General features: G+C 40.7%; 1 protein-coding gene and 1 long non-coding RNA gene across 2 annotated transcripts in view; both read right to left on the bottom strand.

Moving 5' to 3' along the window:
- SUCLG2 (succinate-CoA ligase GDP-forming subunit beta) overlaps window positions 1-20343 on the bottom strand; it is a 296024-nt gene that overhangs the window by 238080 nt on the left and 37601 nt on the right. The gene's annotated exons all lie outside the window — the stretch shown is intronic.
- LOC121817234 (uncharacterized) overlaps window positions 1625-20343 on the bottom strand; it is a 55991-nt gene continuing 37272 nt past the window's right edge. Inside the window, exon 2 of the long non-coding RNA XR_009597510.1 lies at window positions 1625-20168. This is a non-coding gene — a long non-coding RNA (uncharacterized LOC121817234). The remainder of the gene's footprint in view (window positions 20169-20343) is intronic.

The raw sequence follows: 20343 nt of genomic DNA, 5'->3' as shown, positions 1-20343 counted from the left end.
CATCAGTCTTTTCCAATGAGTCAACTCTTCAGATGAGGTGGCCAAAGTACTGGTGTTTCAGCTTTAGACTCATTCCTTCCAAAGAAATCCCAGGGCTGATCTCCTTCAGAATGGACTGGTTGGATCTCCTTGCAGTCCAAGGGACTCTCAAGAGTCTTCTCCAACATCACAGTTCAAAAGCATCAGTTCTTCCGTGCTCAGCCTTCTTCACAGTCCAACTCGCACATCAATATATGACCACTGGAAAAACCATAGCCTTGACTAGATGGACCTTAGTCGGCAAAGTAATGTCTCTGCTTTTGAATATACTATCTAGGTTGGTCATAACTTTTCTCCGAAGGAGTAACTGTCTTTTAATTTCATGGCTGCAGTCATCATCTGCAGTGATTTTGGAGCCCCCAAAATTAAAATCTGACACTGTTTCCACTGTTTCCCATCTATTTCCCATGAAGTGATGGGACCGGATGCCATGATCTTCGTTTTCTGAATGTTGAGCTTTAAGCCAACTTTTTCACTCTCCACTTTCATCAAGAGATTTTTTAGTTCCTATTCACTTTCTCCCATAAGGGTGGTGTCATCTGCATATCTGAGGTTATTGATATTTCTCCTGGCAATCTTGATTCCAGCTTGTGTTTCTTCCAGTCCAGTGGTCTCATGATGTACTCTGCATAGAAGTTAAATAAGCAGGGTGACAATATACAGCCTTGATGTACTCCTTTTCCTTTTTGGAACCAGTCTGTTGTTCCATGTCCACTTCTAACTCTTGCTTCCTGACCTGCATACAGATTTCTCAAGGGGCAGGTCAGGTGGTCTGGTATTGCCATCTCTTTCAGAATTTTCCACAGTTTATTGTGATCCACACAGTCAAAGGCTTTGGCATAGTCAATAAAGCAGAAATAGATGTTTTTCTGGAACTCTCTTGCTTTTTCCATGATCGAGCAGATGTTGGCAATTTGATCTCTGGTTCCTCTGCCTTTTCTAAAACCAGCTTGAACATCTGGAAGTTCACGGTTCACGTATTGCTGAAGCCTGGCTTGGAGAATTTTGAGCATTACTTTACTAGCATGTGAGATGAGTGCAATTGTGTGGAAGTTTGAGCATTCTTTGGCATTGGAATGAAAACTGACCTTTTCAAGTCCTGTGGTCACTGCTGAGTTTTCCAAATTTGCTGGCATATTGAGTACAGCACTTTCACAGCATCATCTTTCAGGATTTGAAATAGCTCCACTGAAATTCCATCACCTCCACTAGCTTTGTTCATAGTGATGCTTTCTAAGGCCCACTTGACTTCACATATCAGGATGTCTGGCTCTAGATGAGTGATCAAACCATCGTGATTATCTTGGTCATGAAGATATTTTTTGTACAGTTCCTGTGTATTCTTGCCACCTCTTCTTAATATCTTCTGCTTCTGTTAGGTCCATACCATTTCTGTCCTTTATCAAGCCCATCTTTCCATGAAATGTTCCCTTGGTATCTCTAATTTTCTTGAAGAGATCTCTAGTCTTTCCCATCTGTTCTTTTCCTCTACTTCTTTGCACTGATAGTTGAGGAAGGCTTTCTTATCTCTTCTTGCTATTCTTTGGAACTCTGCATTCAGATGCTTATATCTTTCCTTTTCTCCTTTGCTTTTTACCTCTCTTCTTTTCACAGCTATTTGTAAGGCCTCCCCAGGCAGCCATTTTGCTTTTTTGCATTTCTTTTTCCACGGGGATGGTCTCGATCCCTGTCTCCTGTACAATGTCACAAACCTCCATCCATAGTTCATCACGCACTCTGTCTATCAGATCTGGGCCCTTAAATCTATTTCTCATTTCCACTGTATAATCATAAGCAATTTGATTTAGGTCATACCTGAATGGTCTAGTGGTTTTCCCTACTTTATTCATTTTAAGTCTGAATTTGGTAATAAGGAGTTCATGATCTGAGCCAGTCAGCTCCTGGTATTGTTTTTGTTGACTGCATAGAGCTTCTCCATCTTTGGCTGCAAAGAATATAATCAATCTGATTTCAGTGTTCACCATCTGGTGATGTTCATATGCAGAGTCTTCTCTCGTGCTGTGGGAACAGGGTGTTTGCTATGACCACTGCGTTCTCTTGGCAAAACTCTGTTAGTCTTTGCCCTGCTTCATTCTGCATTCCAAGGCCAAATTTGCCTGTTACTCCAGGTGTTTCTTGACTTCCTAAGGACATATTTTTTGGGTGTTCATTCTAAAAGGTCTTGTAGGTCTTCATAGAACCGTTCAACTTCTTCAGCGTTACTGGTTGGGGCATAGACTTGGATTACTGTGATATTGAATGGTTTGCCTTGGAAATGAACAGAGATCATTCTGTCGTTTTTGAGAGTGCATCCAAGTACTGCATTTCGGACTCTTTTGTTGACCATGATGGCTACTCCATTTCTTCTGAGGGATTCCTGCCCGCAGTAGTAGATATAACGGTCATCTGAGTTAAATTCACCCATTCCAGTCCACTTTCATTCGCTGATTCCTAGAATGTCGAAGTTCACTCCTGCCATCTCTTGTTTGACCACTTCCAATTTTCCTTGATTCATGGACCTGACAGTCCAGGTTCCTATGCAGTACTGCTCTTTACAGCATCGGACCTCACTTCTATCACCAGTCACATCCAGAGCTGGGTATTTTTATTTGCTTTGGCTCCATCCCTTCATTCTTTCTGGAGTTATTTCTCCACTGATCTCCATAGCGTGTTGGGCACCAACTGACCTGGGGAGTTCCTCATTCAGTATCCTATCATTTTGCCTTTTCATAAGGCAACTATTAGGGTAACTTAACTGATGTCAGGTAGTACAAGATATGTGAGACAAAAAGTGGTGTTTTGGGGCACCTGGGCCCAAGGGCTGACACAGTGGCCCGGATGCCCCCTGACACCTTGGGAAGAGACTGGTTGCTGGCACGTTCCATGGGGATACATGCTCGTCCACTCCCCACAGCCACTGACAGCAGGGTGCTGTAAGAACAAAGTCAGCAATAAACAGTGGAAGCTCACCAACATCAGGAAAGAGAAACAGAGAAAATAACTAATATCTGACAGAAAAAACTCATATAGAACAAAGCACAAAACTGTGCCTTAAAAAAATTATACATCAGACATGTCACAGAATAATGTAGCAATTAAAAAATTTATCTAAAGATCTTGAAATTTTTTATTGATCAGTGGAAAAAAACAGGCAAGAAGAGATCCATTGAAAGTAAATATTTTCAGAAGATAAATTAGTGAACTAGAAACTGGAGGACAGAAGTTCATGGTCAAATATCTGCCAAATACACCATTTTACTTCATTACTTACAAATTCTCAACACACATTATCTTACTAAAGGTTCTGAGAAGTCCAATCATTTAAAATTATGCATATTTAGATATATTTCACAGTTTTCCCCAAACCAATTTTCACTTGACATTTACTTTAGATCCCATGGAACTAGTTACTCCCTTAGGAAATACCATAGATTGCAAAAAAACTAAGTACACAACTAACAATAATATCCGATGGAAGGAAACAGGAGTTGTTTCACCTTCGTGTGAAAGTATATATTTGATTTTTCAGGTATTTCCACTTATCTTATTATTCTGCACAACCTCTTTGGGATTCAGTGCAGAACGAGGACCCACACTTCAGCCTTATCACTATGTGCCAGTTATTAAGCTATTTTTAATCAGTTCTGAAACCTCCCGTCTAGGTGCCCACCACTCTGCTAACTGAAACTCTGCAAATCACTTTCTCCTTTGCCAGCCGGCTTCCCATTATGTTCTGCCAATACATGGCACCACTGCAAAATGAGAAGGCTGGAGGATGGAGAAAGCATCCCCTCCTTTCAGGGTATGATATTCCTTCAGGAGAGCTCCGAGTCACAGCTCATCACCCTGGCAGTATCAGCTGGTTCCAACAGCACCTGCTTTCAGTTTACAAGGTTTTGCCTATATTCCTAGACTAGCCTCAGAGCCATTGGAACCCAGCCAGGCAGTGCCTCTTCCTGAACGCTCTGGGTCCCAGCACTGCAGGATTCCTCCTGCCCATTTCCAAGTTCTTGGAGAGTTTATTCCAGGGGTGGTAGCTGCTTCCTACAATTACAATCTCTGCTTTAGTCAGGGTTCACTTTTGTCCCTGCAGTCCTCCCAACATTTCTTTAATCAACTTGCTACATTAAATTATTCTTGTTAAAATAACTAGTGTAGTTGACTGAACTCCAAATGAAAAAAGCAGGAGTGGAGAAGTATGAATACAGAGAAATTTAGACAATGCTGTTCCCGTTTGATGACTCCTTATCTGTGCTGCTGCTGCTTCGAAGTTGCTTCAGTAGTGGCCGACTCTGTGCAACCTCACAGACGGCTCCCCAATCCCTGGGATTCTCCAGGCAAGAACACTGGAGTGGGCTGCTATTTTCTTCTCCATATCTGTAACTAATATTATATGTTTATAGGGCTAGAATGTCAAGTCCATCAACTTGTTTGTTCACAGATGACTGTTCAGTGCTTAGAGCACTGTATGATACATAGCAAGTACTCAATTCAGTTTTTTATGGAATGAATGCCATGTGTGGACATTCAAGATGGACAAAGGTACATCAACTCCCAAAATCTCTCAGGAAGACCCTGATATATAGCTGGAAGGAATATTTTGACAAGGTATTTGGGATGAACTTTCTTGTTTATATATTGTCTCTTTCTTACTGCTTTCTCACTACAATTGCAGAGCTGAGTAGTCACAACAGAGAATGCACGGCTACAAAGCTTAAAATACCTACTATATGGTTATTGACTATGCCAAAGCCTTTGACTGTGTGGATCACAATAAACTGTGGAAAATTCTGAAAGAGATGGGAATACAGACCACCTGACCTGCCTCTTGAGAAATCTGTATGCAGGTCAGGAAGCAAGAGTTAGAACTGGACATGGAACAACAGACTGGTTCCAAATAGGAAAAGGAGTACGTCAAGGCTGTATATTGTCACCCTGCTTATTTAACTTCTATGCAGAGTACATCATGAGAAACGCTGGGCTGGAAGAAACACAAGCTGGAATCAAGACTGCCAGAAGAAATATCAATAACCTCAGATATGCAGATGACACCACCCTTATGGCAGAAAGTGAATAGGCGCTAAAAAGCCTCTTGATAAAAGTGAAAGAGGAGAGTGAAAAAGTTGGCTTAAAGCTCAACATTCAGAAAACAAAGACCATGGCATCCGGTCCCATCACTTCATGGGAAATAGATGGGGAAAGAGTGGAAACAGTGTCAGACTTTAATGTTTTGGGCTCCAAAATCACAGCAGATGGTGACTGCAGCCATGAAATTAAAAGACACTTACTCCTTGGAAGGAAAGTTATGACCAACCTAGATAGCATATGCAAAAGCAGAGACATTACTTTGCCCACTAAGGTCTGTCTAGTCAAGGCTATGGTTTTTCCTGTGGTCATGAATGGATGTGAGAGTTGGACTGTGAAGGCTGAGCACCGAAGAACTGATGCTTTTGAACTGCGGTGTTGGAGAAGACTCTTGAGAGTCCCTTGGACTGCAAGGAGATCCAACCAGTCCATTCTGAAGGAAATCAGCCCTGGGGTTTCTTTGGAAGGAATGATGCTAAAGCTGAAAGTCCAGTACTTTGGCCACCTCATGCGAAGAGTTGACTCATTGGAAAAGACTCTGATGCTGGGAGGGATTGGGGGCAGGAGGAGAAGGGGACGACCGAGCATGAGATGGCTGGATGGCATCACGGACTCAATGGACGTGAGTCTGAGTGAACTCCAGGAAATGGTGATGGACAGGGAGGCCTGGCGTGCTGCGATTCATGGGGTCACAAAGAGTCGGACATGACTGAGCAACTGAACTGAACTGAACTGAACTGATGGTCTTTGAAGAAACAATTTGATGACTCCTGTCCTCAATATAAGATGAGGACAGGTTACTTGAGAATCCAGAGAAGGAAACTGCATCCTCATACCCTCTATCATTAGCGCTGAGAGTCCCACAGGAGAGTTTTTTACCTCACTAGCTAAGAGAAAGCATACATGAGGCTTTCCAGGGCAGATACAGTAAGACACTACTTCATTAAGTAAAGTCAAGCTATGGATTTTGATAAGTCTTTCTGACTGGTATCAGAAACATCTTGTTAGCCCAAATGTCCTTTCTCACCAGCCCAGATCATGGAAGAAGAGGTCTATTTGTAGAGGGACAGGGCAAAAGAAAAGGGAGGGGTATTGTGGGTATGCTGTTTTATTTCCCAACTGAGAAAATGCAAAACAGCCAGGAATTAACTCAACATGTGGTTCCATTACAGGGAATAAGATGGAAATTCTCACCCAGAAGCTATCAAATCCAAGTTTTGAGCACATTTTCTGCAGGGTAGCACATAAAGTCAATTTCCTTGAGAATAGCTCCTTCTCTAAAACTGCACAAGTAGAAGGAGCATGAGAAGCTCCAGACTGTAAATCTTATTTTGCTAAGCCTTTCTACAGCAATTCCAGAGGTGCTCCTTCTCCTCCCACTAATATCAGATTATGATCAGAAAGTCTCAAGAGCAGACACTAATTTTCACAAATCCTTATCTGTATTAAGAACTGAAAGACTGCGTCCCATTATTGATGGAAAAGGAAGACTAATGATGAGCAGAGTTCCTTAACCTCATCTCACACTGAACAGCAGCAGATCCAGCAGCAGTACCAGCTTTTTCAACCACACCAAACATGCCTAACTCAGCTTACTCAATAAATAACCTCTAAATAGTTTATTTAAATTTATAGGTATGGCTTATAAAGTAAACTTTATACACAGAATGCTACACCCCAAATTAGCAAGGGTGCTCTCTTCTGAGGAAGGGCACAGAGTGTAGGAGATTTTATTTTTGTTATAACACCCAATGATTTTAATTCTGTACCAAAGGCATAAACTACTTTTTCAAATGAGTAATTTTCTCCAGAAAACCTTTCCCGATTTCCTAAATCAGGATTCAGCAGACCACAGTCCATTGGACATATCTACCCACCAGCCAATTTTGTAAATAAAGCTTTATTGGCATACAGCCACATCTATCCTTTTATATATTGTCAAGGGCTGCTTTCACTTTACAGTTGATAATAGTTGAGTGGTTCCAATAAAGAATGTAAGGAGCAGAAGCATAAAATATTTACTATATGGTCCTTTAGAGAAAATATTTGCTAACCTAAAACCTATATCAGCATTTCACTTCTAGCTTAATCTTTCTCACCGAAGTCCATCATTTTCCCTCACAGCATCTCTCAAAGTGCGACTGATGACATATTTGTGTGATCTGTCAATGTTTGGGCATCCCAAGAAACTATGATGGCCTCAAAGGCACATACCAGGCCTGATGGCTTCACCAATGCATCCCTCGTGCCTGGTCAGTCCTGGTGTGTACAAAGCACTTTATAAGTATTGGCAGAGTGATAACAATTTATTAGATATAAAGACCACAGATAAAATGATCTCAACCTGAAATCGGGGCCACCAAACTGCCTTCATAGGAGACAACAACAGTTCTTGTGATGCTAAATTAGACAAGGTCAGGCACTTTCTGAGCTAAGCCATTTCCTTCTCCAAGCAGTTCAATATTCATGTTTTTAGAATGATCCAATTTTCAGTCTACAAGCCCACCACTTATCTCTAAGACTAAAACAGTGAAGTTTCTTTCTACATTTTGCCATATATTACATACAAATCACAGTTCAAACAAACACAAACTCTATAAGGAAGATGTACCTCAGAGTACATTTATCTAGCACCTACTATGTGTCAGCCATGCTTAGACACAGAGGATGGTGGAAGGTCATGAACTCTGCAAAGACCTGCTTTTGAGCCCTTGCCCTACTATGTTGATGACCATGATCATTAACAGGAAGTGACCACAGAGATAACTGTCCCAGTACATAAATTTAGAAACAGGAAGGTAGGAAGAGGATTATCCCCAACTGCAGGTGAAAAACTGAAGCACAGAAGACTAGACATGTTTCCAAGGTCTCAAGAATTCTAACCAAATTTGTGGAGCTCATGAGCTTAATCACTATCCTGTCAGGTTACCATCTGTCATCAATGAGATCCTCCCCTTGAAGTATGAGTCATAGTGCCTAACATGAAGAAGACACTCAATAAATGCTTTTACTATTATGACTGTTATATTGTCATAAACATCTACAGTCAATAAAAGAATCTGTTTGGTACTCCACAGATGTAACGGATGTGTACAAAAATGCTTCATAATTCTTCACATTCAAATACAAATTTGAGCTGTATGGTTTTGCTTTTCCACTGCCTCTACCCCTAGAACCCATAAGTGTAAAGGGATGAATTTACAGGTACCACATTCTTTTTTTTTTTTTTTAATTTTTTTAAATTTTAAAATCTTTAATTCTTACATGCATTCCCAAACATGAACCCCCCTCCCACCTCCCTCCCCATAACATCTTTCTGGGTCCTCCCCATGCACCAGCCCCAAGCATGCTGCATCCTGCGTCAGACATAGACTGGCGATTCAATTCACATGATAGTATACATGTTAGAATGTCATTCTCCCAAATCATCCCACCCTCTCCCTCTCCCTCTGAGTCCAAAAGTCCGTTATACACATCTGTGTCTCTTTCCCTGTCTTGCATACAGGGTCGTCATTGCCACCTTCCTAAATTCCATATATATGTGTTAGTATACTGTATTGGTGTTTTTCTTTCTGGCTTACTTCACTCTGTATAATCGGCTCCAGTTTCATCCATCTCATCAGAACTGATTCAAATGAATTCTTTTTAACTGCTGAGTAATACTCCATTGTGTATATGTACCAAAGCTTTCTTATCCATTCATCTGCTGATGGACATCTGGGTTGTTTCCATGTCCTGGCTATTATAAACAGTGCTGCGATGAACATTGGGGTACATGTGTCTCTTTCAATTCTGGTTTCCTCGGTGTGTATGCCCAGAAGTGGGATTGCTGGGTCATAAGGTAGTTCTATTTGCAATTTTTTAATTAATAAGCTTAAGCCAGAAACCAAAAAGCAAGGACAAAATAATAATGAAAAGTTAAATGTTTTTAAAGTTATTCAAAAGGACATGATTATGTTTTTCTGGCTGTTTTACAGGCTGATTCAGGTAAAATTTCTCTAATTCCATGCTAGATGGAGTACTTACTATCAAGATGTATCCATTAAATATTTATTATATCAATGTTCAAAACCATTGCAATACACTGCAATCAATTTCTGAAGTGAAGTCATTTACACAGAGGTCAAACCTTTAAAATACAGAAACAGCACATGAATTTTACATGTTTTCATAAAGGAAGTTCTAAACCAAAATCCATATGACTCCTTCACTGTATATTTGATTTCCTCATGTCTTATAACCTATGGAATAGTGTAAATCCCCAAGTATACATGAAATTAAGGACATATTCCATAATGAAGTGCCAGGAAAACATTTAGTTGTAATTGCGAAAGCTGTAATCAGTATCAGTTAAAAAACAATGCTTCCTCTATCAGTGTCAACAACTTTTCCCAGCAATAGTAAAGCCTAAACTTGTCTAGGGCTTCCCTGGTAGCTCAGTTAGTAAAGAATTCGCCTGCAATGTGGGAGACCTGGGTTTGATCCCTGGGTTTGGAAGAGTCACTGAAGGAGGGCATGGCAACCCATTCCAGTATTGTTGCCTGGAGAATCCCCATGGACAGAGGAAACTAGTGGGCTACAGTACATGGGGTCATAAAGAGTTGAATACAACTGAGCAACTAAGCATGGCACAACACAAACTTGTCTAGGCAAATACACAAAAATAAGATTTCCATAGACAGATATTTAATGCTCTGGGTAGCATGGGAGGAGCCTTCAAAGGCAAAGCTGTATAAATGTGGTTCTTACTCAGCGCACTTCCCTTCCTTAAAGGATGGAATTCTCTCCCGTATGGAATTCTCTCTCTTCCTCACTTTGTCGATAACATCATCAAATATTTTAATACTTTTGATTTTTTTTCCTATTTTGTCAACAAGTTATCATTGTTTTAAATTTTATCCATTAGTCCAATACTAGCTACTCCATTACTGGATGAAGTGTCTATTCTATAACCATGGTGTTCAGAAGAAGACAAAGTTTCAGACGTGGTCTGCACAATATGGAGCAGAGAAGAAACCCCACATCTCCATCCTGGACATCCTCTGTAAGTTATGTAAGCCTTCTTTTGTATCCAGAGAGACCCCGAGTAACCTCATCAGTAAATTTCGGTGCTCAGTGTATCATAAAAGCTCTTTGGTATGTTTTTTAATTCTTGACTTCAGGACCACTACCATCATCAAGGTTCTGTAAGCCTGTGAGCAGATGTCCAAAACTCTAGCCTAAACAAAGTGAACTATTATTTCTATTACTTTCTTTTCTTCTTTTCATTCTAACTGACTATACTCAATAATTTGCTCAATACAAATAAAAATTTCATTGGTACCTTAGTCACAAGAGTCAAAAAACTGTTGCCTAGATAGAATCTAACTTAACTAAGACAGGCTAACTACCCACTGGTTAATTATCTCTTTAACTAAATTAGGCTTCAATCTTTGGGTTAACACAAGTATTTCTTAATCTTATCCCTACCAACATCATGCCAGTAAACTTGACAAGACACAGTGGCAGGAAAACGGTATTTGTCACATCTGCTTTGCTGAGGAGTCTACTGGAACTCGGTCCAGACGATACCCATCTCCCAATTCAAACCAAACTTCTCTGAGAGTGTGTACATGTGTATATACCATACCAACCTATCTTCCTCTTCACTTGGCTCCTGGCTTTACCCCTTTATAGATATATATCCAACCACTGGAGCTTCCCTGGTGGTTCTGTGGTAAAGAATCCACCTGACAACGCACGAGACGTGACTTTGATCCGTGGGTTGGAAAGATCCCCCAGAGAAGGAAATAGCAACCCACTCCAGTATTCTTGTCTAGGAAATTTCATGGACAGATGGTCCTGGCTCCCTGCAGTCCATGGGGTCATAAAGAGTCAGACACGACTTAGCGACTAAACAACAATTCAACCTCAACTATAAAATAAGAATAATAAAAAAGGATTACCAAGAGAATAAAATCAGTTACTATAGAAAGTGCTTAGAACAGTGCCTGTTGTGTAATGAGAGCTCAGAAAATATTAGCTGTTACCACTTATTATTACTGTGATTTTTGTAATATAGTCAACACTGCTACCAACACCATGCTGAAGAGCCAACAAAGGAGGTAACCATGGCATTAGTACACATGGGGGCAATCTTCACAACACACCAGTAACTGCACAAGAAGTGGGTGGGAATTGTGGCAGAACCATCATTCTTAAAAATCTCATATCAAACTCCTGCCTTGGTAGGCTTTCCACTAATTCTAAATATATTAGATCTCTTTCCTGCCTTTTAAGCCCAAAAACTGTGAACTCTGAACGAAGCACACAAAACTCAGACAGGCAACTGAGCAGTGGGAAAAGAAGCATATTTACATTGCGTGTATCAGACACAGGTTATAAAAAAAAAAGCTGAGTTCTCAGAGAAGAGTGATTCACTGGTGACACATTCAGACTCAGACTCAAACTCCCTCTTGGCGGCAGTTCAGATCTTAGTTCAGCCTTTTCACTTTAGCTGGGCCACCTGCACTCAGCATGTATCCTTCGGGGGAACCTTCTGATCTGCACAGTTTATGCACAGGATCCAGGACTCACCCCTTGTCTCTCTCCTATTCAGGATACCCCACCCCTACTTTCTAGTTGCTGTCCTTATCCTTAACTCTGTTCTCTGTTTCTTCAGAGCAGAAAGACTAGAAGCTTTCTACTGAAGTTTTACATATCACTGTGACCTGCTTTTGGGCTGCCCTGGTGGTTCAGATGGTAAAGAATCCACCAGCAATGAGGGAGGACCTGGGTTTGACCCCTGGATTGGGGTGTGACCTGTTATCAAGAAAAATCTTGGAAGTAAAAACTGGGAATACAGTATGCCTGTCTCTTCTAATTTCAATTCTCTTCTGGGATCCCTGTGCTTTTCTTCACTCTCCAGAACATTCAAGTTCTTTCTTTTTGCATTTTGTCCAGAACATATAGTCAGTAGCTACGGAAAGTTCAGCCTGTTAAGAACTTTATTTTTGTTGTTCAGTCACTCAGTCGCATTCAGCTCTTTACGACCCCACAGACTGCAGCACACAAGACTTCCCTGTTTTTCACTATCTCCCGGAGTTTGCTCAACTCACGTCCATTGAGTCGATGTTGCCAGCCAACCATCTCATCCTCTGTTGTCCCCTTCTCCTCCTGCCCTTAATCTTTCCCAGCATCAAGGTCTTTTCCAATGAGCTGGCTCTTTGTATCCGGTGGCCAAAGTTAGGAGTTTACATGGCTATGCTGCAAACAGAGACTGTCTGATACATATGCAGTAGGAATTCAACCAGAGATAGTCTTTATGAGTTCATGCTACTAAAACAGGAAAGAGTCCTCATCTTAAGAAAGGAGTCACTTTTAAGAACAAACTCCAAAGAAATGAACAAAGACTAGTCAAGGAGTACGCCCAGTACTTTGTTCTGAGGTGCACACACTGAGAAGTGGATAGGGGACTGGAATGCAAAAGTAGGAAGTCAAGAAACACCTGGGGTAACAGGCAAATTTGGCCTTGGAATATGGAATGAAGCAGGGCAAAGGCAAATATAGTTTTGCCAAGAGAACGCAGTGGTCATAGCAAACACCCTCTTGCCACAACACAAGAGAAGACTCTACACATGGACATCACCAGATGGTCAAAACCGAAATCAGATTGATTATATTCTTTGCAGCCAAAGATGAAGAAGCTCTATACACTCAGCAAAAATAAGACCAGGAGCTGACTGTGGCTCAGATCATGAACTCCTTATTGCCAAATTCAGACTTAAATTGCAGAAAGTAGGGAAAACCACTAGACCATTCAGGTATGACCTCAATCAAATCCCTTATGATTATACAGTGGAAGTGAAAAATAGATTTAAGGGACTAGATCTGATAGATAGAGTGTGTGATGAACTATGGATGGAGGTTCGTGACATTGTATAGGAGACAGGGATCAAGACCATCCCCATGGAAAAGAAATGCAAAAAGCAAAATGGCTGTCTGGGGAGGCCTTACAAACAGCTATGAAAAGAAGAGAGGTGAAAAGCAAAGGAGAAAAGGAAAGATACAAGCTTCTGAATGCAGAGTTCCAAAGATTAGCAAGGAGAGATAAGAAAGCCTTCCTCAACTATCAACGCAAAGAAATAGAGGAAAAGAATAGAATGGGAAAGACTAGAGAAAATTAGAGATACCAAGGGAACATTTCATACTAAAATGGGCTCAATAAAGGAGAGAAATGGTATGGACCTAACAGAAGCAGAAGATATTAAGAAGAGGTGGCAAGAATACATGGAAGAACTGTACAAAAAAGATCTTCACAACCAAGATAATCACAATGGTGTGATCACTCACCTAGAGCCAGACATCCTGGAATGTGAAGTCAAGTGAGCCTTAGAAAGCATCACTACGAACAAAGCTAGTGGAGGTGATAGAATTCCAGTTGAGCTGTTTCAAATCCTGAAAGATGATGCTGTGAATGTGCTGCACTCAATATGTCAGCAAACTTGGAAAACTCAGCAGTGGCCACAGGACTGGAAAAGGTCAGTTTTCATTCCAATCCCAAGGAAAGGCAATGCCAAAGAATGCTCAAACTACCGCACAATTGCACTCATCTCACATGTAGCTCAAAATTCTCCAAGCCAGGCTTCAGCAATACGTGAACTGCGAACTTCCAGATGTTCAAGCTGGTTTTAGAAAAGGCAGAGGAACCAGAGATCAAATTGCCAACATCCTCTGGATCATGGAAAAAGCAAGAGAGTTCCAGAAAAACATCTATTTTTGCTTTATTGACTATGCCAAAGCCTTTGACTATGTGGATCACAATAAACTGTGGAAAATTCTGAAAGAGATGGCAATACCAGACCACCTGACCTGCCTCTTGAGAAATCTGTATGCAGGTCAGGAAGCAAGAGTCAGAACTGGACACGGAACAACAGACTGGTTCCAAATAGGAAAAGGAGTATGTCAAGGCTGTATACTGTCACCCTGCTTATTTAACTTCTATGCAGAGTACATCATGAGAAACGCTGGGCTGGAAGAAGCACAAGCTGGAATCAAGATTGCCGGGAGAAGTATCAATAACCTCAGATATGCAGATGACACCACCCTTAGGCAGAAAGTGAAGAGGAACTAAAAGCCTCTTGATAAAAGTGAAAGTGGAGAGTGAAAAAGTTGGCTTAAAGCTCAACATTGAGAAAATGAAGATCATGGCATCTGGTCCCATCACTTCACGGGAAATAGAGGGGGAAACAGTGGGAATAGTGTCAGACTTTATTTGTGGGGGGGCTCCAAAATCACTGCAGATGTTGACTGCAGCCATGAAATTAAAAGATGCTTACTCCTTGGAAGGAAACTTATGACCAACCTAGATAGCATATTAAAAAACAGAGACATTACTTTGCCAACAAAGGTCCATCTAGTCAAGGCTATGGTTTTTCCACTGGTCATGTATGGATGTGAGAGATGGACTGTGAAGAAAGCTGAGTGCCAAAGAATTGATGCTTTTTAACTGTGGTGTTGGAGAAGATTCTTGAGAGTCCCTTGGACTGCAGGAGATCAGCCCTGGGTGCGTATTGGAAGGACTGATGCTAAAGCTGAAACTTCAATACTTTGGCCACCTCATGTGAAGAGGTGACTTATTGGAAAAGACTCTGATGCTGGGAGGGATTGGGGGCAGGAGGAGAAGGGGCCAACAGAGGATGAGATGGCTGGATGGCATTACCTACTTGATGGACATGAGTTTGCGTGAACCCCGGGAGTTAGTGATGGACAGGGAAGCCTGGCGTGCTGCGATTGATGGGCTCGCAAACAGTCAGACACAACTGAGCGACTCAACTGAATAGTAAAGGGAAAGATCTTCATTCAAAAGGAGAAAAATGACACTCCAAGGCAGAAACTGAGGGAAAAGAAAAAAACAGCTGATAGAGCAACTTACTCAATAGGTCATAAAGAAGGATACACACATTTAGACCTAAGACAACCAATATCAGGACCAGGAATGGCAAAGGGCCTGCTAACTGGCCAAATGGAACTGTCTGCTTGGTGTGCTATGTGAAAACAGTCGATGGGCTTTGTCTGGGCCCACTAGAATAATGTCATGATTGATTACTGATGTTTGCCACAGGAAGAAAAGGGAAGCAGCACAGTCACACGTATTCACAAGCCAAGATCAAGAATAAGGTTATGGAACTTGAGAAGAGTAAAATGGGACAGATTCGTCAACATCATCACTATTAATAACCCTGAGTATCTTCAATATGCCCACACGATGCTTAGAGTAATTCAAATTTAAGTGAAATTAAAAAGGGATATCAGACAGGCTGAAATAAAAAAGTGCCTTGAATCTTAATAAGCCTACAGTACATGAACTGCCTCTAATTAGATTCAGGAATATGACTCCTTTTGAAACCAACCAAGAAAAAAACACTTATTCAGAAGATTTCAATGAAAAATTAATAATCACTTGGTTCCACTTTATCATGGACAGACCTCAATGGTGGATTTTAAAAAACATAAGTACAGTCTGTCTTAGAGAAATTATACTTGTGAGTCCTTCAAGAGCTAGGACATTTTAATCAATAAGGTGCAAGGGCAATTTACTGACTTACATAGCAAACAAAATACCTGCTATTCAAAATGAGTGATGTATACCACCGAATTGTTAAGGGTTTCTAAAACCAATAGTACTAAATTAACAAACAAAAAAGCAAGCAAAACCTGCCCTCCAACTTGGTTTTCAAGTCCTAGTTAACCAACTCTTTATCTGGATAATGGTTACTAGAAGTTATTTGGCCTTACATTTGCCCTTTTGAAGACGTGAGTTGGCTGATATATAATTAATTAATGTAAATATAATTACAAAAGGGGAACATCAATGCCTCTGATTTCTGGTCCATCTAGCTTCCCCTTATGCCATTTTATGACTTGCTGTGCTGTGCTTAGTAGCTCAGATGTGTCCAACTATTTGCGACCCCATGAACTGTATCCCACCACGCTCTTCTGTCCATGGGGATTCTCCTGGCAAGAATACTAGAGTGGGTTGCCATTACATTATCCAGGGGAGCTTTCCAACCCAGGGATCAAACCCAGGTCTCCCACATTACAGGAGAATTCTTTACCGTCTGAGCCCCCAGGGAAGGCCAAGAATGCTGGAGTGGGTAGCTTATCCCTTCTACAGGGGAATTTTTGACCTAGGAATTGAACCAGGGTCTCCTGCATAACAGGTGTATTCTTTAACAGCTGAGCTACCAGGGAAGCCCTAAGATTTTCCTAAGGAGGAAAATTAAGCAGAGTAATTAAGAGTATAACTCTCACAACTGAAAGAGTACCACAAAAATAAGTAGTAATGGAAGCTGATCGGCAGAAACAGTGAGATGAGGATTTTCTGGTGTATTGATAACCTTCTATTTTGGTCCAGGGAGTGATATTCACTTTATAATTACAAATTAAACTACACATAAATTGTACAGATTTGTTTTCAGTATTTTATGCTATACTTCACAATTGTAAAAATCTTTAAATACAAGTGTAAGTGTAAAAATCTTTGAAGTAAAAGTGAATTCAAATCAGGACTCTTTACCATTCACACATTGGGTGAATTTAGGCAAACTAACCCATGGAAGCTTCAGTTTCCTCTTGTAAAATAAGGAAAATGACAGACAATGATAATAATAGTACATACTTCATGATATTGCTGTGTCAAGTAGAAAACACAATTAGAGTGCTTAACCTGGCACTTAGTGGGCCCTATAAAGGATAGGCTGTCTCTGTAAAGGCTCAGAAACTGCCTCCCACATCACTGCTCATTGCTAGGCTGACACACATCAATACATTTCCAGCTGGTAGTAACATTTGACCTTTCCCCTCTTAGTGGACAGTACACAGCTTTTCAAACTGCCCTGGGGTAGCAGAAAGCTGAAAGTAAATGTAGTCCTTTTACCGTGGCTATGAGCTCCAGCAACTGTAGATGCCCTCAACAGCCTAGGAATGGGAAGGCCTGCAAATGAATACTTGAAACATAACTCGGGATCAGGAAGAACCAAGAAGACTTTGTAGTCTGACATCCTAATTCAGCCACTCACCAGCAGTCTGACCATAGTAGACACTATAAGTGACTTCCAGTACCTTTTCTAAATCATTCAGTAGTCCCAGCCAGTGATGGGAATCCCACCTCAATGGCTTCAGCAATGAGTATGTAACCCAATTCTCTCCATAACCATATGAAAGGAAGCCTGATGGGAGGGTTATGGGAAGAACTTCCTCCCTTCAGAAAAATAACAAAAAGAGAACATCTCTGTTCTTCCTCTGGAAGAATCTCTCTCTCCCAGAAATGTGAAAGTCACCTTGCTTCCAAAAGGTAAAACCAGTGCCAACACCCTCACAGCAGAGAAAAGCAAAGATCCTGGAGTCTCCATAACATACATAAGCCACTGAAATTCACCAACCTGAGGCACAGCCTACTATGGAATCCCTGATAATTGTGATAAAAAATTATTACTTAGGTCAGTTTGAGTCAAGACTTTTTTACATGCAGCCAAAAGTATTCTAACTTCAGGTTCTAGGAATTTCAGTTTATCATCTAGAAATTGTGTTATTAATGCTGAATTTGCCCAGTTGTGGAAAGCTTAAGGAAAAAAAAAAAAAGATATCAAAAGCAATTAGGACAATGCCTGGTAACTATTAAATATCCAATAAATGATCCTTTTTTTCCCAAGACACAGTATCAAAATTAATTCTTACAAAAGGTATATTTATTTTCCTTTATTCAAAAATTCATAAAACAGACCAAAGAGTGTTTTCTTTCATATACAGGGCTAAAACAGATTCTACAGATCTCTAGATCACTAATTCTCAAACATTAATGAGACAAGCATTAATACACAGCAGATTTTTGAATTTTAACTATAGATTATATACATGGGGACCCAGGAATCAGCATTCTAAACACGTATCCCAGGTGATCCTGATCCAAATGATCTAAGAATCACACTTAAACCTTTCCACTTGACTCTCCAAACAGCCTCCTAACTCAGGACTACCTCTATACCTTTTTGGCTGCAGTTTACTCTCCATCCAATAGTCAATGTGATACTTCGAAAACTGAAATCTAATCACCTTGCACCAAAACCTTCATTTGTGAAACTCAATTAAAACACTTACCTGAGCTACATGACATGAAATAACCTTCACTCCCTCCCTCTCCCCAATTATTTATAATACAGTAAGACCCTGAGATATATCCGTCAAGTTACAAGAATTCAACTTAATGAGGAGTTTCATTTAATAAATCTGGTTCAACTGACATGGCATTTCTTTATAAGGTCAGTTTTTGGTACCTCATGCCTTGTGAGCAGCCGAAAGCTGAAAACAAGAAATATCATGCAAGCAGCCTTATATCTGTACATCTGATATAAGTGTGCTCATGGGTGGTAGTTCATAATACATACTAATTATCTCATGTATCGCTTGCATTGTTTTCACTGATTTTTTTCTGTATGCTTTATGGTTTTCTTGAATGGAGCTTGTGTTAAACTTTCAATTACATAAACACTGAGAATCAATGAATACTTGCTAAAAAGAATATTAAGCGTGTATCACGTCATGGCAAATAGATGGGAAAACAATGCAAACAGTGAGAGGCTATTTTCTTGGGCTCCAAAATCACTACAGATGGTGACTGCAGCCATGAAAAGACAGGGAAGCGTGGTGTGCTGCAATCCATGGAGTTGCAAAGAGTCAGACATGACTGAGTGACTGAACAACAAAATATACAGCTAAACAAAGGCTGAAGGAGTTCAGAGAACAGACGCATTACAGAGCAAACAATGAAAGGAAACCATCGTGTTATGTTGTGTCATGATCAGTTCAGTTGCTCAGTTCTGTGCGACCCCATGGACTGAAGCACGCCAGGCTTTGCTGTCCATCACCAACTCCCAGAGCTCGCTGAAACTCATGTCCACTGAGTCGGTCATACCATCCAACCATCTTGCCCTCTATTCTCCCCTTCTCCTCCAGCCTTCAATTGTTCCCAGCATCCGGGTCTTTTCCAGTGAGACAGTTTTTCGCATCAGGTGGCCAAAGTATTGGAGCTTCAGCTTCACTATTAGTCCTTCCAATGAATATTCAGGATTGATTTCCTTTAGGATGGACTGGTTTGATCTCCTTGCTGTCCAAGGAATTCTCAAGAGTCTTCTCCAACATTACAGCTCAAAAGCATCAATTCTTCAATGCTCAGCTTTCTTTATGCTCCAACTCTCATATCCATACATGACTGCTGGAAAAACCACAGCTTTACCTAGATGGACCTTTGTCAGTAAAGTAATATCTCTGCTTTTTTAACACACTGTCTAGGTTAGTCATAGCTTTTCTTATAAGGAGCAAGCATCTTATAATTTCATGGCTGCAGTCACCATTTGCAGTGCTTTGGGAACTCAAGAAAATAAAATCTGTCACTGTTCCCACTGTTTCCCCACCTATTTGCATTAAAGTGATGAGACCAGATGCCAAGATCTTATAAATTTTTTTAACGTTGAGTTTTAAGCCAGCTTTTTCACTCTCCTTCCACTTTTATCAAGGGGCTCTTTAGTTCCTCTTCACTTTCTGCGATAAGGGTGGTGTCATCTGCATGTCTGAAGTTATTGATATTTCTCCCTGCAATCCTGATTCCAGCTTGTGCTTCATCCAGTCTGGCATTTCGCATGATGTACTTTGCATATAAATTAAATAAGCAAGGTGGTAATATACAGCCTTGACATGCTCCTTTTCCAGTTTGGAACCAGGCTGTTTTTCCATGTCCGGTTCTAACTGCTGCTTCTTGATCTGCATACAGATTTCTCAGGTGGCAGGTCAGGGGGTCTTGTATTCCCATCTCTTGAAGAGTTTTCCACAGTTTGTTGTGATCCACACAGTCAAAGGCTATAGCATAGTTAATGAAGCAAATGTTTTTCTGGAATTCTCTTGCTTTTCTGTGATGAAACAGATGTTGGCAATTTGATCTCTGGTTCCTCTGCCTTTTCTAAATCCAGCTTGAACATCTGCAAGTTCTCGGTTCACGTACTGTTGAAGCCCTGCTTGGAGAATTTTGAGCATTAGTTTGCTAGCGTGTGAGATTAGTGCAACTGTGCAATAGTTTGAGCATTCTTTGGCATTGCCTTTCTTTGGGATTGGAATGAAAATGGACCTTTTCCAGTCATGTGGCCACTGTTGACTTTAATTCCTAAAGAAACTGTGTCCATTTTAACA

This window comes from Ovis aries, chromosome 19, assembly GCF_016772045.2.
Source record: "Ovis aries strain OAR_USU_Benz2616 breed Rambouillet chromosome 19, ARS-UI_Ramb_v3.0, whole genome shotgun sequence".
NCBI lineage: Eukaryota > Metazoa > Chordata > Mammalia > Artiodactyla > Bovidae > Ovis > Ovis aries.
The sequence above is the reverse complement of the archived record's forward strand: the minus strand, read 5'-3'. Positions and strand labels throughout refer to the sequence as shown.